Below are 22,253 nucleotides of genomic sequence, written 5' to 3' on the forward strand. Positions count from 1 at the left end.
CTTATTCCAAAGTGGGACTAAAGATGAGCACAATGGCAGGCCAAAACAGGGATGTGAACTATCAGCTTGTGGTTAAACAGGAAAGTTAGCTCTCCTGGGCAATGTGGCAAAAAAATTCAATCAAACTTCTGTGGAAAAAAGAAATACCAGTGACCACATTCATAAGAAGTGCCATCCACTTAACAAACATTCCAGGATCTTAGGTTTATGGCTTTATCTTCCTCCAGCCTCTCTCTTGCATGGAAACTGAGTATTCCTAAAGTAATTTCTCATTTCAGCAAGAATTGCCATGAGTCAGGTGGCTCAAACCCTCTCAAGCATAGCCTTTATTAAAGATATTATTCAAAAAAACCCAACCAAAAAAAAAAAAAAAAAACCAACAACAAAGAACAAAAAAAACCAAACAAACAAACAAAAAAAAACCAACACCTTAGTAAAGCATAGAAATTCACATTGGAAATCCAGTTCTAAGTCATTAAAGTTCATAAGGTAATTAGATCTGTAGCCTGAAAAATTGCATTTATGTACTGTGGAGGCCATATACATATTTCTGAATGACTGGGAAAAAATTGACTCCTTTCCCTTTTAGGAACAACATGTCCTTTCACATACTTGTTCCTTGAGTTCCTGAGCTTGAATCAAAGGGTTTCCCCTCTGTGTGCTGTACTTTGAAACACATTTCTCTGATTTGCTAAAATTGGTCAGTATGTGAATATCTGCCATTTAATTTTTGACCCTACCTAAAACAACATTAGTCCAATTATACACTAATTTAGATTACTCTCTGTGAAAGAAACTTTTTAGTACATAATACTAGGACTACATCTTCCAGTCTATTAAAAACAGTGCCCTATCAAAACCAGTGTTTTACTGGATAAAACACTGACAAACTTGGGCTCTATTCAAAGTTAACACATTCTGTGGTTTGCAGACAAAAATGACATTAAAATTTGTCTTGTGTGAGGTATTCCTGAAAGGATAAGGACATATAAATTGTTCTATTTCCAGAAGAACTGCAAAATGTAATGGGACTTTCATAATTGAGTGTCTTATTAATTTTAATGAGTTAATCAATATTGCATTGCGAATCCTGATATGTCTGTTTGTTGCTAATCCCTCTTTGTGCCATGCCCGCCCTGGTCTTTGCAGCTGTTACCTGACAAATCTACCTTCTATTGTGAAGGGACACGGGAGTTCAGGCTCAGGTGACCAGTTTAATGAGCAAGAAAAGCAGAGGATATATTATGAGCCTGGCCTCATTTTTTTTCTCCTCTACCCCAAAACATGCTGGCATTAGAGAGCTCCATAACAGCCTCAAACACCTCACACAGAGGTGAGCACAGGGCCTTGAGTTGGATGAATCCAACAGCTTCAGTAGTATATAGAGAATTGGGAAAGAGGGGTTGGAATATCTCTCCCTTCTGCTGCTGAAGGAAATCAGCTTTTCCTTCACACCAAACAAGTCTGAACTCTGGAAGTGCATGAACTCCACACTCAGCTGTGACTTCTAGCCTCTCAAAGCATGATTGAAATAAGGTATCCTTGAAATACCTACTAAAGGCAAATAGTAGAATCATTCTGGCACAAAGCCTCCAAGTTCAACTTGTTGGCAAAACTGCATAACATTTACTTACAGATAGCTGGGGAAATTAAATACAAGTTTTACAAAAGTAATCACTTCTCTACTCTTTCCACAGAAGAGTCTGGGTTAAGAGGCCAAGCCACTCTTATTTTAAGATCAGCAGAGAATGTGCATTTGGGAATATGTAGGTACAAATAATAATCTATCTTGCAATTTCTTTATGCTAAATAGGTGAAAAGGTATTTTGCATTACACTGTGTTCAAAAGAGGAAAAAACCCACATGATGCAAGCCACTGGTTCAAATAAAAATATTTCTCGCTCCAGCTCTTACTTCATGAATAGAACATCAGCCCTGAGAAATGGGCTTTGCCTCGTAAGGGAAGCATCATCTAAAATACTTGTGTGCCACTACAGTCATTAAGAAAGGTGATAGTTCAAAGCCCTACTGATACTTAGAGAAAGTAACTCAAAGTGGTGCTGTGACCTCAGCAAGCCAGTCTGTCAAACTGTGTCCTAACCTTCTGTATTTGATTTCCTTCTCTCTGCTGCCATCTGGAAAGTCATCAAATGCCATCAGCTGTAAACCATGGACAGACACTGTAACTACACACATCAAGCTCACAAGGGCAGGAGACAAAGCCTTAAGGTAAACTTGGATGACTCCTCCATTCCCAAAACACACACAAGACGAATAGCAATTATTTTCCTCCCCTGTTTTCCTTTTAGATTACAGGTGGACAGACTTTATGGAAAAAGAGGAAGAAAAAAAAAAGGCATGACACAAGTCTTTATGTCCCACCTGGATGCAGCACATACTCGTCACCTGACTTCCTCACAGTCCCACAGCTAAAGGCCCACCTAGATCAAAGAACTGTTTGCACCTAGATGTCGTATGCTTCAAGGCAGTCACAACATATTTTGTGCACTGTCTCTCACAGGGTATTTGGGATCACAGAGGGCTACTTTGGTAGAAATTATTTCTTTCCAGAAAGTACATTTGCTTACTACTTCTGCAGTCATATGATTTGGCCCAATTTTCACAAATTAGGACTTTATTTTTTCTACACCAGTAACCTTTTTTCTCTTCCTTATTTTAAACCTAAGATGATACAAGGTTGCCTGATTCAGCATCACTTCTGACTTTTGACGGGAAGTAAGAAACAGAATGGCTTGAAGGCAGATATACCAGCTTAAGAGTAAAACAAACTAGCTATATGGCAGGTCCAAAGAGTACAGATTGCAAGAAGGAAAGAAAAGGAGGGGAAGTTATTGTTTAACCTGCATCTCAGACTACACACAAGAGATTGATAGTGTATGAAAGGAAGCCAGAACACTTGGATTGCCAGGCTGAAACAGTGTATTAGTACACAAACCAGAACTGAATACTTGGACTTTTTCTTCTAATTCCCCTGGAAATCCACTTCTCAGATGGCTTTTTTTTGTTGTTTCCTCTTCCTCCATCCCAACAAAAAAGTGCTAAAATGAAGAGAAAGGGCAAAAGCCACGCTACCACAGCACTTTTGCTGATGAATTTGTTAGCAATGCTGCCTGCCTGCATCCCCACAGTGAGAGGAACAGGTGAAACTGCTCTCAGCTGCTCCAATATACAACACAACACATGGGAGACAGAGGAGACCAAGGAGACTACAAGAGGAATCAGCATTTTTAGAGTGCAACTCTCTGACCTATTTTAAAAACACCTACAGGAGGATGATACAAGGCACATCCTAAAAGGGCCTTTCCCTCTCTGCAGATCATACTGGGAGCCTAAGGAGACATGTTCAGCTCAGAGCAACCATGTTTTGAGCTCGGAGCATCCATGTTTCCATCAAATGGATCCCAGGAAGGGTCCTGAAATTGTGACATGCACCCCACTGTCATGTACCAGAAAGAAGACAGACCATTGAAGGACCCAAAGACATCCACAGCTCTGAGGATGTGCCTGAGGTGGGATGGGACAAAAGTCAGCTCCCTTTCTTGCACAAAGCCAGCAGCAGTCATCACCACTGACGCACTGAGCGCTACCCCTCAGAGCCACAACATCCACATCTGCACATGCTGTGCACAGCTGCACCCAAGTGCAGGAATTTCAAAGTTGAACTTCAGTTTGCGTAAAAACCTGATTAGTACAAGCAGCATCAGGTACTTTTAACCCACTCATTCCCAAAGACCATCATATGCCTTAACCTCAGATGGGCAGAACTGATCACTGTGACTTCTCTGCCACATCAGTGGGAGGGCTGACAGTCCCAGTTCTGCCACCACCAAGGGGAATGGACCCAGCCATTCCCATCTCTGAGAACAGGGGTGGAAAGCAGCTCCTCCCAGGTGAGAGCTGTACAACTGCATAAGAAGAGTGCACTGGACTATTTTCTCCATAAGAGCAAGCCCTCAGCATCAAGCAGAACATGCCTACATTGTCCCCAGTTTGTATACAAGCCAAGGCATCAGGCTGAGAAAATTAGTTCAGCTCATTGCCAAGTATAGAAAAACACTCTTTGACACAATAAAATTCTGGCACACAGTATTATTTTGCCTTCCCATAGAGGTAAAAAGCCAACAGTAGGCATTCTTGTACCTGTCAGAGGGCTAATGGCTGACTATGCTTTTAAGAAATATGACTTATTTTGTCTGGTTTCAGTCTGTGTCTTACACATCCTCACCAAGACTGTCAGTTCCTTTATGAAGTCTATTTGCTTCTGTTATCTGCTGTTGATGAGGATGAACTGTAAAACCAGAACAATTTGAGGGTGGAGCTCTGGATCATTTCTGTATTTTTCAACTGAGAAAAGTTTATTTCAGCCCTAGGTTGTTCTCTACACTCTTAAGCATATAAGGAAATTGGACCATAGCAACAAGCTTTTGAAATTACAAAACTTCCCACACTGAGGAAGTGAGACAGGTGCACAAAAGAGAAAAAGAAGGAAAGAAGCCATACTGCAAGCTCACTTACATTTATAAAAAGACAAAACACTAGTTAGCAAACTAGGTGAAATTCATGCACTGGAACCTAAGCTGAAAGAAAAGGTCTCCCTTCACAGACCTGGAAAAGGATAATAAAACAGTTCTTTGACCTCTCAAGCAAAGAGAGCTAGCATCAGTTTTCAATCCAGTGCAAGCAAGGCAGTCAGAAACACAATAAACAAGCAATACATCTTCACTTGTGGCAGTTATATTGGACTTGTCACATATTTCTTTTAATATCCCCACGATGCCCAGAAAAGCATGAACTAAAACCCTCACTTTTCCCTATTCTTTTTTTTCTGAGCAACATCCAGAGAACAGAGTATTCCCCCAAAAAAACCAGTAAAAGCATTCTTGCTGTCATGCTATAAGAGCCTTTTCCTCTTCAAGTTTATTTTTGGCTTTCATTTCCAAATCAAAGAATAGTAGTTATATCATCCTATTTAAAGATGCGGGTCCTTCCCCACAGAACTCAAAGAAGGCTAAAAAATCACCTGGCAGTTTATTGCCCAGTCTTAGACTCCAGCTTTGTTCTACAGCACAGCTGAGAACAAGTTCTGTTCTGTGCCACAAGACAGACAATACAGAGTTAAATAGAATCGGTGTTTAGACATATTTAAATTCCCACCATACCTTCTGTTCTCTGTGCAGAGATGAGCTCCACTACTCTGAGTTACCCACAAAAAAATGCACGGGGAAAAGCAATCTCCAAGCATCCAGTGGACACACACACACACAAACTGTTCCACAAGGAGGAGTTTTTCCAGCCTTGCCCTATAAAGCTGAGAGCAAGATCAGCACACCCGCACTAAGAGATACTGGAGCAGCAGACAGGAAGATGCTCCCTGCTTGGCCAGGCAATGTGTGCAGCACCAGGAAACTCCAGGTATGGAGAAGGGGGAGGTGGTTCAGTGAAAGGCATCCGTGAGCCACAGTGCAAAGAGTAATTGTGAGCAAAGAAAACAAACATTCTTCCGTCTGTGCCCGACACAGCCATTTCACCCAGCCACAATACCTGCTTTCACTTTGAAAATGGAAAGCTTGGCTAACTGAACTGCTTTTATGGTTGTTCTTACACACACGCACATATATAAACATATCTCACACATAATTACCACATAAAGTACACGCCTTACAGCCAGTCCCTAGCAAAGAGCCAGGTTTTGACACCTATTTATAAATCTTGCTCCTGAAGAAAAAACTCCTGGAGGCAATGTCGGAATAAGGATCAAGTAATGCTCAGCAGGAGCAGATGCACCGTGACACACATACGGATGGAGCCAGCTACTCCCAACATCATGAATTTTAAGCCCTCTGGATAACAAAAGCAGCAAGACCAGGGATTGCAGGCACGGGAGAGCTGTGGATTGGGGCATTTCCATGCATAGCAGAAGACAGAAGCGCTACTGCCTCTGAAGACTCGTCCTGCTGGTGCTGCCTCCTCCTTCGGGCTCCCAGGAGCATTCAAGAGCACCCAGAGGTGCCACCCATCTCCCATGTCCCTGCACTGTTACCCACTCCCCAGGCAGAAGTCCCTGCTTTGAAGGAGGCTGGATTACAGACCACCTGACGTCTCCTCCAGTCTGAATTATGACACGATCCCAAAGTTCAGCTTTGCTTTTAAGTACTTTACTAGCGAAAAGCCACGGTTTCGTAGACACACGCGGGCGGAGGGGTTAAAAGACAAGCTCCCACCTCTTCATCCCTCCTTCACCAACCACACAAAGCCCGAGGCTTCATCACCCCATCAAGCAGCATGGGTCCAGCTCCTCAATTCTTTGTGTTTGCCCAAAGCGCCCGCCCCTCCAGCCGAAGCCAGGAGAGGGTGCTTGGCAGAAACTGTGGGCTGAGCCCCGATTCCACCCCAACCTCTGCGCCGGGACCTCAAGCTTGCGGCCCCGAAGGGCTCCCCGCTCGCAAAGCCCGGGGGCTGAGAACAACTCCCTTTGTGAAATGAATGAGCCGGGGAGACAGGAGGAGGAAGGCAGGCTCAGTACCTCCTTCTAAAAGAAAATTTAAAGAGAAGGGGGGAAGAGGGAGGCTGAAGAAGAACGAACCCGTCCGCTCAGCCCCTGCGCAAACTTCCCGGTTACAAAACACGCGAGGAAATCCCCTTCCCCGGCGCGCCGGGACTCACCTTCCGCCCGCCGCAAGGTGCTGCCCGGCTCTCCCCCGGCTCCCCGCCCGGCCCCGCTGCCCACACCGCCCCTATTGTCGGCCCGGCGCCGCCCCCCGCACCCTGCCCGCCTTGCCGCGGCTATTGGCTCCGGGGGGCCCGCCCCGCAGCCCCCCTGCCGCCAAGGTGGGCAGCCGGGCCCGCCGGGGCGGGGAAGGGAGCGGGGACAGAGAGGGCAGGTCCTTCCCGCTTCGCTCGGCGGCCGCCGGGGCGCGGCATCGCAGCCGAGTGGCCCGCGGTGGAAAGTTTTTTTGGGAGGGGGGTGGTACCTTCCCGGCGCAGCAGATCGGGACCCCGGAGCGCGGTGCGCCTCGGCGCTGCCTCGGGCAGCCGCGGGCAGTGCTCGGGCCGTGCTGCGGCTGCAGGCGGCTCCCGGAGCCCCGTAGCTCCGCAGGGCAGAGGGCGGGAGCGGCGCTGGCCTGCCTGGGACGTAGAAGTCTTTGGTGATCACGCCATCAGCGGAGCTGCCACGCGGGGAGTGGATTGCCGGCAGCTGCACCCTTGGCGAGCAGCGCTGCAGTGACTTTATTCCTGCTGCTCGTATCGCGCTGCGCTATCGCGGAGCCGGCTCCATTGTGCTGAGGACCGTGTGCGTGCAGATCCAAAAAAGGCAAGAATAAAATGGGCTCTGCCCTGCTTCTGTGTTGCACAAGCCGAGGCGTCTGTACCTTATATTGCCGGGATCCGGGTGTTCCCTCTCCCCGTGATCCAAAGCTCGCTGGAAACTTGTCACCCTAGTTAACAGGAGTTTTCGGCTCAGCGCTTGTGCTCTGCCTGGAGAGAAAAAGAGGAGGGGTTTGATGGCACGTACAGCGCAGGGCTCTCGAGAAGAGAGCACGGGCATGCTGAGGTGTTCCTGGGACGTGCTCTCTAGAGGTACGAAGGTGAAATGTTTAAGTGAAGCAGGTAGATAAAGGCAAAAGGGAGACAAGCCTTATACCGAGACAGCATGTCCCTATACACGACAGATTAAGACAGCACTGCCACAGTCTCACTCTTCCTCCTTGTACCAGCATCTATCAGTTCCTGTGATAAGTTTGTTCGGGAGCTAAACCAGCAGAAAATTAACATCGCAAAAGTAAACAAATGGAGGAAGCGAGAATGCAAGTCTGGGACTGATAGGGAGAGTGGGACTGCCACAGAGCTGACTTCAGTCAGCTGAACCTGCAGTGGAATTGCACACTTCGGAGTACTTCCCTCTCTCGGATACATTTAAAATTGGATTCAAATCCACGCACACAGGCAGAGAGCGTGAGCTCCCTCAAGCACCGTCTGGCCGTAGTCTGTCCTCTGGTTGCAACATGAAGGTTTTTATGTAGTTCATGGTAATGTGTATCAATCACTTCACTTCAAAGACAGGATCAGAGCGTGTCAAGAATCCCAGAGATACATGGGAGCTTACAGGATTGCTGCTGGGGGGGGGGAACTGAGGCAAAAACCATGCAGCTCAGCTTAAATGCTGGATCCATAAAGGGGGCTCCATCAAAGCTGGAGTTAAAATCCAACAGTTATCCTTCAGCCCTGAACTGAGAGCTGAAGAGTGACCTCCTTTTTGTACCACGCTTGAAATCCCAAAGCCTTTTCAGAAACATGGATGATGTTCTCTGATAATTTTAAAAAATAAATTTTGAAGCCAGGCAAGAGATCAGCCCAAAACACCCCATAAACATGCCTTGTTTGACAAAACATTTTGCCAAATACATTCATTCAACCACATGGATAACGGATGAGTAAGGTAATTGCAGTGGTTGACCTAAGCCCTGGTCCATACACACCTGGTGTACTGCACTCTACTCAGCCCTGGTGAGGTGCATCTGGAGTGCTGTGACCAGGTCCGGGCTCCTTAATCCAAGAGAGACATGGAATTTGTGGAGTGAGTCCACAGAGGGCCACAAATATGATTAGGGGACTGGAGCATCTCTCTTACGAGGAAAGGCTTGAGGGAGCTGGGCCTCTTCAGCCTGGAGAAGAGACGACTGAGAGGGGACAATCTATACACAGGTTAACTCAGTTCAGAAATTATTTCAATTAAACCTTTGTATATCTGCTGCCAAGGGATCTCACCAAAACTTTCAGAATCCTTGTATTTTGCTATTTTCCTACTCTGTAGTAATGTGGAATACTAATGAGATATTCTGAAGGGAGATCCAGGAATTACAATACTTGGAGTTTTCTGAATTTACCCAAAGTTCAAGACTCCTTTGTCTGAAACTATTGCTGGATATTTCAGAGGGAGTTCCTAAACAAAAGGAAGAAGATGTCCATGAACAGGTAAGAATAGGATAGAAAGCTACCACTGCAAACCAGAATTTGGTACTTGAGAATGGAATGACTGAAATGTAAATCATTTTATTTGCATTTCTAAGCACTCAGAGCTAAGTGTTCAGACGTTTTCAGGGAAAGGATCCATCTTGCCTTGTACTCAGGTTAAAGTCTGATGGCCCTTTTCAAGTATGGAGGAAAAAGGGGATTTCTTACACCTCAAAAGGGTCTCCTGTGTTCTGTGGTGGGAAGAAGCCTGGCCCCAGACCCCAGCCTCGAAGACCAACTCTGTTGAACAATTGATTTTACAGTGATCGCATAAGAACTGCATTTTCCTTCCCTTCAGACACGCAGCAGAACGAGCAGTACAGCTGCCATAGGGCACAGCCTGGTGATTTCTTCTTTGTCAGCAGCACCAGTATCAATAGTTCTTACTCTGCTGTGCATCTCTGTTTCTGAGCTACTCCCTGCACTGTGCCAGCACAGCTATTTGTGCAGCTATGTAATGGAAGGGATCAAACAACTGGTCCACCTAGGAGTTTTCCTAGGTGTTTTAGCCAGAGCAAATTCCCAAATATTTTAGTGGACACGAGGAGGAACACAAGAGCATGGGAAATCACAGAAACTGAAGCTTAGCTGGGGGACAGTAACTTGTTGGGATATGCCCACTTAGTCACCTGCATTAACCTGTCCACTCATTTAATCTGCTCAAGCAAATAGAGACAAATTGGATTCAGACTACATGGAAGAAACCAGAGTTCACAAACTACTTGAAAACTAATTACAGGTCTCTCGGTCTTAGTAGCAGGGAAAGGAAAAAGACAAAAAGAAAAATGGAGTCCTATAGTTATACAACACACAATTACAAAGTTCCTCAGCCAAAGATCTCACTGTGAAGTTGCAGAAACAGCAAGCAGCAGCAAGCAAAACTGGAGGTGATGGTGGGTCAGCACACTACTGCCTGGAGGTTTCTCATCCAGTAAATCAGAAGTCAGTCCAGCAAAGTAATGTTCTTATAGTGGTGTGAAGCAAAGAAGAAGACAGACTGTGATTCATCGGTGCCCTACATATCATAAAAGTTTGTACAGCTCTGCAAAATGTATGCAAAACACTTTCAAATCACAACTATTTCCTTTTCATTTTGTCCAGATAATACAGTACACTAAAGCAGTGAGGAATGTGTTTCTGGACACAAATCTATGATGCACAAATGTTTTTGCTAAACAAACACACAAAAGCACGACAGCAACAATCTTTCATTTCCTCGGTAAGTTTTAGAGTGTTTTAGTGCCAGAAAAGCAAAATAAAAAATAACAAAAGGGCCAGAACACCTGACTAGCACAGAGCAGCATCTGGTTCCTATCTTCTATACCCTGATGTTAGATAGTGTGTAATACCCATCACAACAGAAGTTAAAATCACTTCCAAAATGTATACAAATAGCACATTACATCTGATGCATGTTTAACATGGACATGCACCTTCTACCATTCTGGAGAAAAGTTTCCTACGATTTCTCTGCCAAGAATGAGTTCAAATACAGGAGTAAGAACCAGGGCCACCATCTCGGCCAAGCTGGTTCTGGGTTACACGTTTTTCATCTTAGCACTGAAGTGGAAAATCCAGCTTATGCATGAACATCTCTCAGTATTTGACTATATGCAGTTGTTTCACTCTGGATAAATGGTTAGAGCTTCATACTGTACACGTTCCCACTTGCCACTTAGCCCTCCGTTTCTGTACGGAGAAGCTCACAGTAAAGGGCCAGGATCTGTCTGGTGCGGTTATAACAGTAATTACAACTTGGTATATTTATTTTTGATGCTTAAATCCCAAATAATTCTGGTTCTTCTTATGGGTTACTTACTTGTCAGTTAAGTTACCCTATAGTTGGTTGAAAACTCAGAGGAACCTTCATGCCATTCCAATTTTAAATAATCTCTTACCGCTTCATTGAAGTCCTGGAATCTTGCAAAACCTCTGGTGATGAATGCAGTTTTACATTCCAGATCTCCTTTAGCCAGGAAATTGCACAGAGACAGCTAAGAGCACTCAGTGCTTTGGTGAGCAGTCAGCAAGCCGGGGAATACTAGGGAAGCCACAAATGACTGTTTGATTCTGGAAGCCTTGTGTACCTCTGGAAGTCATAAAATACAGATGGGCAATGGCTTAACAGTGAGGTCAGTCTTTGATTCATTAGCCAACAGCTGAATTTAAGCACATATATCTGAGTTTTGAGGCATGCTGCTAATTCAAGCTTAAAAGCAAGGGGGGAGTTTTACCCTGCACTGTGAGTTTCTATGGAGCTGTACAGAATCCTGGCTTTGGCTTAGATTTTGTATGCTCTCTCAATGATCTAAATAGTTTGGTTTTTTGGGAAAATATTACTAGGCACTGGTAATCTTAGGTAAAAAACATATTTAAATGCCGTAAGCTCTTTTTTGTGGTTGGAGGTCTAAACTTCAAACACATTGGGTCAGTCACTGAAGCTATAAGAGTTCACACCACAGGCTGACCGTTTGTATGTAAATCCTACATTGTGCAAGAATCTGTGGAGATGAGTGCCATAACAGAAGAGCCTGTTTCCAGATATTAAAAACAGTACTGACGTGCTCCAAAAACAGGAATTAGGTTCAGAATTTCATTTTTCAATCTCCCAACTGCAGTCGTAGTTCCTTACAGTAGTTCCTATAGTTCCTTACATCAAACTTCTTTCTGCCTGCAGTCCAAAAAACCCCTATCCCTGCCTGCCCCTATTCTTCTCCAGCTGTTTCAAGAAACATCTACTCATTCCTACTTCCTCTCCTTTCCCCTTCCTTCCACCTCCCAGCCTTATTTAATCATTCACCTCACACTGAAAGTCCCTTTCCTCCCTGATCGCGCCAGCCAACCTAAGGCAAGGATGCGAATATGGTCTAGACACTCATTTAGGGATCTATGTCCCACCTTGATTGGAAATTAGCATAGAATGGTTAGGGTGGGAAAGGACCTCAAAGACCATCTCTTCCAACTCCCCTGCCATGGGCAGGGATACTTTCCACTAGGCCAGATTGCTCAAAGCGCCATCCAACCTGACCTCAAACACTTCAAAGGGATGGGGCATCCACAGCTTCTCTGGGCATCCCATTCCAGTGCTTCACCACTTTTGTGGTGAAGAATCATGGCAGCAGCTCTGCTTTACAAAACACAGGCAGCAGCAGACAAAGAACGAGGCACCCAGGGAGAGCAAGAGGGGCACTGCTTGAGAGGGAGGGGAGGGAAGGGGGAGGTCGTAGATACTGCTTATGCATTTGGGCCTTTGGAGCATGAAGGAATTGCTGCCAGTGAAGGAAGTGTGGAAAGTAGCATAGTAATGGCAGGCAGGCAAACATCTCAAGCACATGAAAGTCTGTCTCCCAAGTGACAAAATACCTGCAGAAATCACAGAACAATCCATGGTTGCTGGCTCTTGTTCAGCCACCAGTACAAGGTCCTGGCCTGTGTTACTGTGTGGCACAGCCGTCTTAGAACTGTTTGGGTGACTGTCCTGGCCTCAGGTGTGAACTGGTTCTCTGCATTGTCCCAGAACCATGACTCTGATTTGCTCTCCTCAATACAAAGAAATCAGAAAAAATAGCTCAATACTGCCCACAAAGTAACTTTGCTAGCTAGAACAGATTTTGCAACAGACAAGTCTATGACAGGTTTTCCTTCCAGGATTCAGCGTACAGCGGTTTTATAACAGACACTCAGAATCACTTTTCCATTCATTTTATTGTGGTTTACTGTAGACCTTTGACAAGATAAATCCTCCTCTGTGAGAATGTGGAAGAACACAGTAGAAAGAGATTTACACATTCCTCGGGCTCAACAACTCCTGCTGAACCAGTAAGAAAACCAGAATAACACTACTGAAAGTGAAATAAATCCAAATTATTCTGAACTATATTATTTTTTTAAATTTCCTTTTACCTATAAGTGGGAAGAAATAAAAAAGAAAGCATAATATTCTGGAAGTGTGGAAAAAGAGGAGTGCACTAAACTTACCTTTCATTAGGGACTCCCCAAGTTTAATGGGTTATCATATAAAGAAATTAATAATAAAAATAATTTAAAAATCAATTAGCTTTTCCTCTCTTTATTGATTTTTTGAAGAATGCCTCTGGAGAACTTTCACTTCCAGTATCAGGACTTAAAAACATAGCTAGGTAATGCAAGAGACAGTCTGAATGAGACATCAGACAGAGACTACTAATCCAGGGCTATTTATTACTCAAAACCTAACAAAAGCAGCTCATTTTTCTACAGAGAAAGTCTTAGTTGCATGGGAGGACACTGTAAACAGATGAGGGTGAGGCTGAGAGAGATTGTAAAAGCGTAATGGCACCACAAAAGTAGATTCTTTTGCTGGTTTTGCTGAGCTTATTCAAATTGAGTGACTCTGAAGACCTGATCCTGTTTTAACTGAAGCCAGTGAAAGATTTGCCACACATTTCAGAGTACAAAACCAACCCTTCAGTCATAGCACCTCTGCCAGATTTTGTTTCACACCCTGCCAAAATGTCATAGCTTGAATCACTTCAGTAGCTTGAGCCATTTAAAACTGGACTGAATAAAACCCTGGAGAATAAACTGCAGAGAGAAATCTTCCCCTGTTCTTTCCCTTATCTCTGCTCTTCTGCCTCACTGGGTTACATGAATAGCAACCAAAAACTGCAGAGCACTGACAGACATGGTGTCTCTGGGCATTTCGGATATTTCACAAGCAAGCTGTGAAAATATGAAACCTCAGTCCTTCACTTCTACCTATTTGCATCATGTTCAAGAGGGCCTAAGTGGATCATAACAAAAAGATTATAGACTTCAAATGTTTTGGATAAACTGCATTGAATTTGAGAGATTTCATAGCAGCTTCAAACATCAGTGCAGTAAAATTTTATTAAAGTGCAAAGTAAAGGTCTTCAACAACATAATCTGAATTGACCTGGAGCAGACAAAATATCATAGAAACAGCAAGATAATTCAAGTTATTAACTCATCAAAAAGCTGGAGAGATGGAGCACCTATTTTGCAGGGTAGAGAGAGACTTTGACAGTTAACCCAATAGCGGGAGCTATACAAGCTCAGGGGCACTTTGGCTGAGGAGAGTGACACTGATAATTTAATTATACTGGTTGGTCACACTATAACCAGAGTTACACTAGAGATACAGATCACAACAAGCCTGCCAAGAGAGCTGGCCCTGCAGAATTCCTTTGATATGATGTACATCTCAGTGCTGTCCAAATCGACGATGAGTCATGGATTGTTCTGCAGGACACAGGAAATCTTAATAAATTATTTTTATTGCATAATCCTTTTCTATTGATTCCTTGTATATACCTGCAGGATCTGCTAAATAACAACACACAGCCCCCTGAGCTTTTTCACTGGCTGCCTGAGCATACCACAGAAGTCTTGCAAAACTGCCAGGATAAAACAGGTTTCAGGAACATGCCAACCTCTAACTTTATATCCCTGTCAAGTTGCCCCTGCAATCAGAGGAATGTCAAGTTGCACTGGCTGTAATTGGCCACAGTATCTCTGATGAGGTTTCTGTCCTGAATCTCACCATCTTGTCTCAGTTTGTTAATTAACAGTTTTAGGGATGGCTATTTTGCCTTTCTTTTTGCCACATTTTCTGGGATATGTAGAGATTCTTATCAAGTTATTACATCCTTACCAAGTAATTAACTTCATCAGCATAAATTAATCACCAAACCATCCTAGCAGCTGTATCACAGATGGGGAAAATGAGTTAAGAGCTCAATCCGTAGCCTCAGGCTCTGCAGCAAAACTACTGCAATAATGCTTTTTGAATTCAGGAGTTCCTACTTCCCATTTCTGCTCTCAGACTAAATCAATCCTTTAAGCTGCCTCTGAAAGCTTCCAGTTGCAGTAAATATAACCTTATGGAAGAGACCTGGGCCTGCAGTCATACAGAGAACTAATCTTCAGCAGGCAGGTGAACTATAGGGAAGAAACATTTAGCGTTGCCATTTGGAATTGGCAGCCTCTGTCCACAGGCTTTGTGTTGGCAGAGAACAGCCCTGCAGGAAACTGTGATAGTGAAACGGATTCTCTGGTGACAGTGGCCTTTATCACACACAGAGATGAAGGTGCAAATGGCTGTCTAGAGAAAAAGGTCCTAGAGGCCCAAGGTAAATGATTTTCAAAAAACAGTGCAGAAAGTGAGTCAACTGCTGATGTATGTGGACTGTGCTTGAAACAGGAAGGGAAAGCTACTTGCTGAAGGGAAACTGGGTTTGGGAACATTTAAGTTTCAGGATGGACAAAGTTCTGTTGTGAAATCTGTATACTGAGCATTTCTTATTTTGCCTGCATGCCTAGGTTTCTGGGAAGAGCACCTTCCATAAAACCATATTCAAGAAGCCCATGCTGAAGTAATTGTTTTTCCCCTTTAGTTTTTAAGTGGTTAAAAAACAATGAAGCTCTCAGTTCTTTACACTTCGCAGGGGAGAATGTACAAAGAGCTGCTTAATCTCTTTCAGTTCAGCTCTTTAATTCTCATGGGTATCCAGTTGCAAGGTATCTGTATCAATCTCTGAGTTCTCAGCTGTGCATCAAACTGTTGGCTCTTGTTTTAACACGCTGTTTCAGAGCTGACCAGGTTTCAGCATGAACATGTGAGGGCTGCTGTGCCTAAATCCGTTTGACGTTGCCAGAGGAGCAGCATCACAAATCCAGCAGTGCTCGCTCTCGTGATGAAATGCCAAGTAAGCACTTTCACAATGCCAGGCTAATCTTAACACTGATGTTTGCCATCCAGAAGGAAGCAAGCTGTACAGCTAAAGGAAGCATGTCATCAAGGAAGATTTGAATGCTTCCTGATTGGTTTCCCAAATAATTATTTAATTTGCTTCTAACTGAGGCAAGCTTGCAATTCAAGGATTATATGGTTTTCTCAACTGCAAACTGCAAATAAGGAATCAGAAGGCAAGATGCAAACCATACCACAAGATCAGCTAAGAAAAAATGGTGAAACTGGACAAATTAATTTTGAATTTATTTCCTCCCATTATTGCCAGACAGTCTCAAATGCAAAGTGGAAAAAAAGAACATAAACATATTTATAGCTAATGTAATAAATTAACACCTGTATGCTATATTAATGTGTGAAATTTGCTAAATTAAAATGCTATATTTGGCTCAGTCACTTAGCAACAGCTGCATCAGTTTAAGATGTTTCCATTCTGCAGCTGTTAGCTGTTACCTCACGCTGGATCTCCCATAGAATGGTTTGGGTGGGAAGAGACCTTAAAGCCCATCTCATTCCAGCCCCCCTGCCATGGACAGGGACACCTTCTACTAAACCAAGCTGCTCAAAGCCCCATCCAACCTCACTTTGAACATTTCCAGGAATGGGGCAGCCACAGCTTCCCTGGGCAATATGTGATTGTGCCTCACCATCCTCACAGGGAAGAATTTCTTCCTGGTATCCAATCTAAATGTATCTTCTTTCAGTTTAAAGCCATTTTCTCTTGTCCTCTGACTCCACACCCTTGTCAAAAATGCCTCTCCAGCTCTCTTGTAGCCCCTTTAGGCACTGTAAGGTGCCCCTCCAGGAGATTAGAAGGTCTTCCTGGAGCTTTCTCTTCTTCTCCAGGCTGAACAACCCTAACTCTCTCAGCCTGTCTCCACAGCAGAGGTGCTCCAGCCTCCTGCTAATTCTTGCAGCACTAGTCAGATCCATGTCTTCTCTGTGCTTAGAGCCCAGAGCTGGATTCAATACTCCAGGTGGGGTTTCACAAGAGGGGCAGAATCCCCTCCCTTGCCTTGCTGCCTGCGCTTCTTTGGATGCAGCCCAGGACATGGTTGGGCTGAGAGAGCACATTGCCGGGTCATGTCCAGCCTCTCATCCACCAGCACTCGAAAGTCTGTTTCTCAGGGCTGCAATCCATTCATTCTCCAGTCTGTATTGATACCAGGAGTTGCCCCAATTCACATGAAGCATCTTGCACTTGGCCTTGTTGAACCTCATGAAGTTCCCACAGGCCCACTTCTCGAGCTTGTCCAGGTCCCTCTGGATGGCATCCCATCCTCCAGGCTCATCAGCTGCACCACACATCTGCGTGTCATCTGCGAACTTGCTGAGGGTGCACTCATCCCTCCAGCAAAGTCAGCAGAAGGAAATGCGTGCCTGCATTTTGCCTGCTTGTCTCCAAAACCAAGTGTCTTAACTCAGATACATCTTTATCAACTACCTACTGGTTTGGTTTTGTCATCAGGTAGAAGCCTCAGCACTGGTTCATTCTGACAGCTCTGATGTGAAGGAGTAACCCACACCAGAGGGGCAGAACAGGCAACCACATCTTAAACTGCCACAGCAATACTCACCAGAGTGCAGAGTGTACCCAGCAGTGCCTGAAGCGAAGATGAAAAGTAGAATTGCGAAAAAGCATGAAAGTGCCCAAGGAAATAATCACAAGAAAAATTGCTGCAGGAATTTTGTCACAGTGCAACAAACTATTTAGAAATTACCACGCCAAAAAGAAGAAACATAAGGGTTAGAACACACTGCAGGGAAAAGGGACATCCAGTTGTGCTCCAAGCTAACATGACTACTTAACTGCAGTGCTGTGGTTATTTATTTACTTGTTTCCTGATGTGAGTTGTGAGTGCTGTGATGTGTGTTCAGGTCAGTGCTGTCCCTTGTGAGGCAGGTGTGCCTGGGGCAATGCTTCCAGACCACAACCCCTAGTGGATGCAGACAAAGGAGTACCTACTCTAAGGATCATGGGTAGAATTAAGAGCAACACGGGAGCTGAACTGCTTGCCAAGAAAAATTCAGAAAGCAAGAAACTTTGCCAACCAGAAATAAATCACTTGGGCTGGTGATTTTGAAGGACAATGCTTGTGAACCTACACACCTAAACCCCAACAGAATGCTCAAAAATTAATATTTTGTTCCTTAGTATTCCTGCCAGAGAACACCACTGGAATAAACAAATTCAGTAAGTGATAGTCACAGAAAGATTATATCTGTGGGATGGTGCTCACATTTTCTTGTTCAAATGGATCAAAGAAATTTCTCTCTAGGAGCTGTAGCATCTCCAGCTCCACTGAATGCCCTTGGGAAGGGCATAATGGTGTATCTGGAGCAATGGGGGCACACAGTCCACCAGGTATCATCTGCTATTCATCAGGCTTGAACTCCCTCAAGCACAAGGCTGTTTTCTCCCATGCTTTCCTTTGGCAAGAAGAACTACACAAAATCCATAAGCACAGCACTGCAGCCTCCATAATAAAATTTAAGCTAAGGATGGTGCCATCATGCTCAGCCACAAAGAAGCAATTTCCAGCAAAGTATGCTGGAAATGCTGCTTGTTTTATTAATCATCCTAATTTTTTAATTGTGTTGTCTTTCTTCATGAACAGAAAAAGACAGGAAACAGCTACCTGCTCCTAGCCTGTGTACAACCTGCATAGTCACCAGGGATGCCACAATCCTTGGCTGATGCCTTTCAGTTTTAAAAACTAAGCAGACAAAACATGCACCCAGCCTAGGCCATACAGTCATTAAAATCCCATTAAATGCCCATACATGAAAATGATACCTGGACCACATGTCTTATACAGACCAAGATCAAGGCTTCCATCTGATGTTTTTATCAGTACCCACAGTGGCAAGGCCATGACTTCTAGGCACCACCATAACACTAATTATGAGTAATAATTTCTAACCTAAATGATCCGGTAATAGTTTGCCAAGCCTGAACTCACAGCTCCAGCATGACACACACACACACACACATCCAAACCACCCACTGGTACTGCAAAAGGCAGGAGTTACTGTGCTTATTTATTTATTTCCACTGGGAGTAGCACATCCTATTGTAGAAATGGAGGAAAACCATCCAGCATTGCAGATACATGACTAATCTCTGTAACAAACAGGCACTGAAAGTATACCCAGGAAAACAACCTAATAAGACAAGTGGGTCAGATCCTCCACTGCTCAGTATCCTTGACAGTCATTTATGTTATGCCAGGGAGTAGGATAACAAGAGTTCATCACCTCTGTTTTGTTCTGCACCATGTACATGTTCTGCACATATACAAATTAGAGCTATTTTAAAAAATTATCTTCAGCTTATATGCTACTATATTCAAACCACTAGTAAGTCCACTTAAGCTTTTGTTAGCATAACTAGGAATTGCATGTGGTTCCTTCCTACTACAGGAGCTAAATTTCCTTCAGCAGATGGTCCTCAGGCTTAATAAGTAAATGTAGAACAGAAGATAATGTGTTGAAACATGAAAAAGAAGTAAGCAGGCTGCTATTATTAAACAAATTCTAATCAGAGATTGCCAGTGCCTGTCTCTTTTCCTGGTTTTCTTCCCCAAAGCCTGGAAGACAATGTGATGTCTGAGAAGATCACAAAAACAGCAGGTTACAAGGCTCACTTAGTAAGGGAAAATAAATTGAAATGCATTACCTTAAGTGCTTTTAAAAAATAAATCAGCTCAGCAAGCAACCCAAATCCTCAAAACCTATATAGGAAGTTCTCTACTTCCAAACAGTTCCCCCTCTTCAACCTTCTAGGTCTGTTTTGGGGATTTTTTTAACAGCACAATTATTTGAAGGTATTCAGGGTGAGCAGAAATGCAGCTGAAATTATTGCTTTGCATAGTGTGAGGAATGAGAGATTTCCCCTTTAAGTCCACTCTGCAAACTACTTCCAAAACTAGTTAATTAAGTCTTGGTCTACTTCATAAAATACTAGAAAAATGATCTTTTTTAGGTTCACAGACAGTATACAGACCAGAATTTGCACTTACCAGCAGACCATGTCAAGCACACAGTCTCCTCACAGACAATTTTGCATATCCAAATAACCCAAAACCCCCATGCACAGCCTACAGCACACAGTGATAACACCCTGACAGCTGCTAGTTGTCAACCCAGATGGAGCTTGGCAAAACCAGAGCAGAGTTCATCCCTTTTGCTGTTCACCTGCATGTTTCCATGAATCTTTCCTTCATGACCTGTTAGTTTAACATAGACAACATGGCACAAAACAACGAGTTTAATGGGCTCAAGGATGCAATCATGCAAAATCCCAAATAAGTACGGGACTTTGACCTCACCTGTTTATGCCATCCTTCTCGCTCTAATCCTCACTTTCACCTGTTTAGCTCAGTTTTCTTTGTGGCAACACACCAACTACTTCACTGAAGTCCCGGGAGATCCTATTTTCCTTGTCAAAAATCAGTTATTTCACAAAATAAACTTACACCGTTGTTGTGACACTATCTATTTTGGTTAACTCCTTTTACTTCTCCTGATCTCCATTTGTTTCTAAATTCTCCAGACTTGTTGTAGAGCCTCTGCTTCCATCAAGGCCAGATTAGCTCCTGAGAGGTTTATGGGCTAAGCTGCAGTTTGCTGGTTGTTCTGCAGGATGGCCAACGAAGAAACAGCACACTTGAGACCTCTGCTCCACAAAGATTTGGGGGTTTTTTAAGTAATTTGCCTTTTTGCTTGCAATGCAATTCCAAAGAAAGCATTATATAGCAATGAAGTCATAATGTCAAAGTGTTATTTACACTTTGATTGCAAGGGAACAGTTTCGTTAGCTATGCCCACTATTTTTGTTTGCTGTGGTGTCACCTTCTGTGGCAGAGAGGGGCGTCATTAGGAACATCTACACCAGCACTTCTCCCTTGTCTAACAAAGTGATCATTTCAGCTGTGATCACTGGTACTTACTGCAGATCAAAAGAAAGCAGCTGATGAAACCGAAGTTTGTCTGAGCACGTGAGATGACTTTTCTTGTTATTCCAATTGGAATGGAAAGTTTTGATCCTGCAGTTGATCCACATGCCTGCAATCTGAGCCAAATTCTCCTGTCAGTCACAAGTTTGCCACACACATTAGACCAGAGTCCTACCAGGTGTAAGTCTACAGACTTCCATGCAATCAAATCACGACATATTTAGCCCACTGTTACCTATTTTTTTCTTTTCACTAAATATTTTTTATCCAGGCTTCTAGGATGCTGCAGAAACAAAAGTGTATCACACAATCTCCCTGTATGAAACATACCAAATAAGTTTAAAGAAGAAGGGTGAGATGCAGCTGCCAAAGAATGTACTGACTTTCAAGATGTGCACCAGGAGACCTGAAGAAGGCTGGAGCAGAACGATGGCTGGCATCCTCGGGGAGTGAGCTCTTCAGACAAGTTCCCTGACCTGAGAAAGCCCGATTCCCACAGCTCAGTCAGAAGGGACTGCTGGATGAAGAACAAGACAGACACACTGTCCCTGACCGCCTGCCTGCCTGCCTGAGGCAATGAGTGACACTCACTGAAGCATTTTCTGGGAAAACAATTCTACCTGGTTCATGTGTTACAAAACCAAGCAGCTTATTTAATACTGTAAGAAATGCATAGAAGCCAGAAACTTCCACAGTCACTACTGCATGCCCAAGTCACTTTGAGCTCTGTGGGAAGGAGAAGAAGAATGGATGTCTTCAAAACCACAAGCACTTTCAACAAAACAAAATTACAATCTCTATTGTTTGTTAACAGCACTCAGCCTGCAACATCCAGCTGGGGAGTTCTCACATCCAGCAGCGAGGCTTAAGGATTTTAAAAGGTTTTATATTACAAATTATTACTGACTGTCTTTATCAGCACAGAATTTAGTTCTAAGGTGGTAACAAAGGACAGCAGAAACTGTGCAAAGAGAACGTCTCCAGTTCAAAAAGCATACAGTATAAGTAGACAACTCAGGGACTACACACTGCTATTGGTGTTCCCAGACAAAGCTCATATATCTCAGTTTTTCAAGTGTAGTCCAAGTCAGTAGTAACTGAAAAATCTGGGCTTCTGACAGCTATTCCGTGTTGTGACTGCAAAGCCTTAGAATCCTTGCCTAGGGCTTCCAGGCTCTATCTCTATACAAACAATACACAATGTTAATTAAACGCACAAAAAGGAGGGTGAGCGAACATTAATGAAATTTGCAAATCTAAGCATTTGAAGGCTGCAAAATGCCAAAGTGAATGTCAGCTGCACCACCTTAATTATTGCCCTTTGTATATATTCCTTATGGTGGATTTTAATTACCTGCGTTGGTGCTGTTTTTCCACAGGTCCCTGCTTCCTCATTTGGTTCACAAAAAGAACAACACTCACTCAAGAGGAGATTGATGTCATTTGCCTTTATGCACCAAGTTTATGCAATCTGAGTCTCAAGCAAGCTGAGTCTCCTTTTGAAATACAGA

The 22,253-nt window shown here is 43.7% G+C and overlaps 1 protein-coding gene across 1 annotated transcript in view; it reads right to left on the reverse strand.

Annotated features, from left to right (window-relative positions):
• PAK1 (p21 (RAC1) activated kinase 1) overlaps nucleotides 1–6,732 on the reverse strand; it is a gene marked incomplete at its 3' end in the record, with an annotated part of 69,589 nt that extends 62,857 nt beyond the window's left edge. Inside the window, exon 1 of the mRNA XM_082277688.1 lies at nucleotides 6,685–6,732. The remainder of the gene's footprint in view (nucleotides 1–6,684) is intronic.
• Between the last annotated feature and the right edge of the window lie 15,521 nt (nucleotides 6,733–22,253).

The sequence above is a fragment of the Coloeus monedula genome (assembly GCF_965178545.1).
Source record: "Coloeus monedula genome assembly, chromosome: 3".
NCBI lineage: Eukaryota > Metazoa > Chordata > Aves > Passeriformes > Corvidae > Coloeus > Coloeus monedula.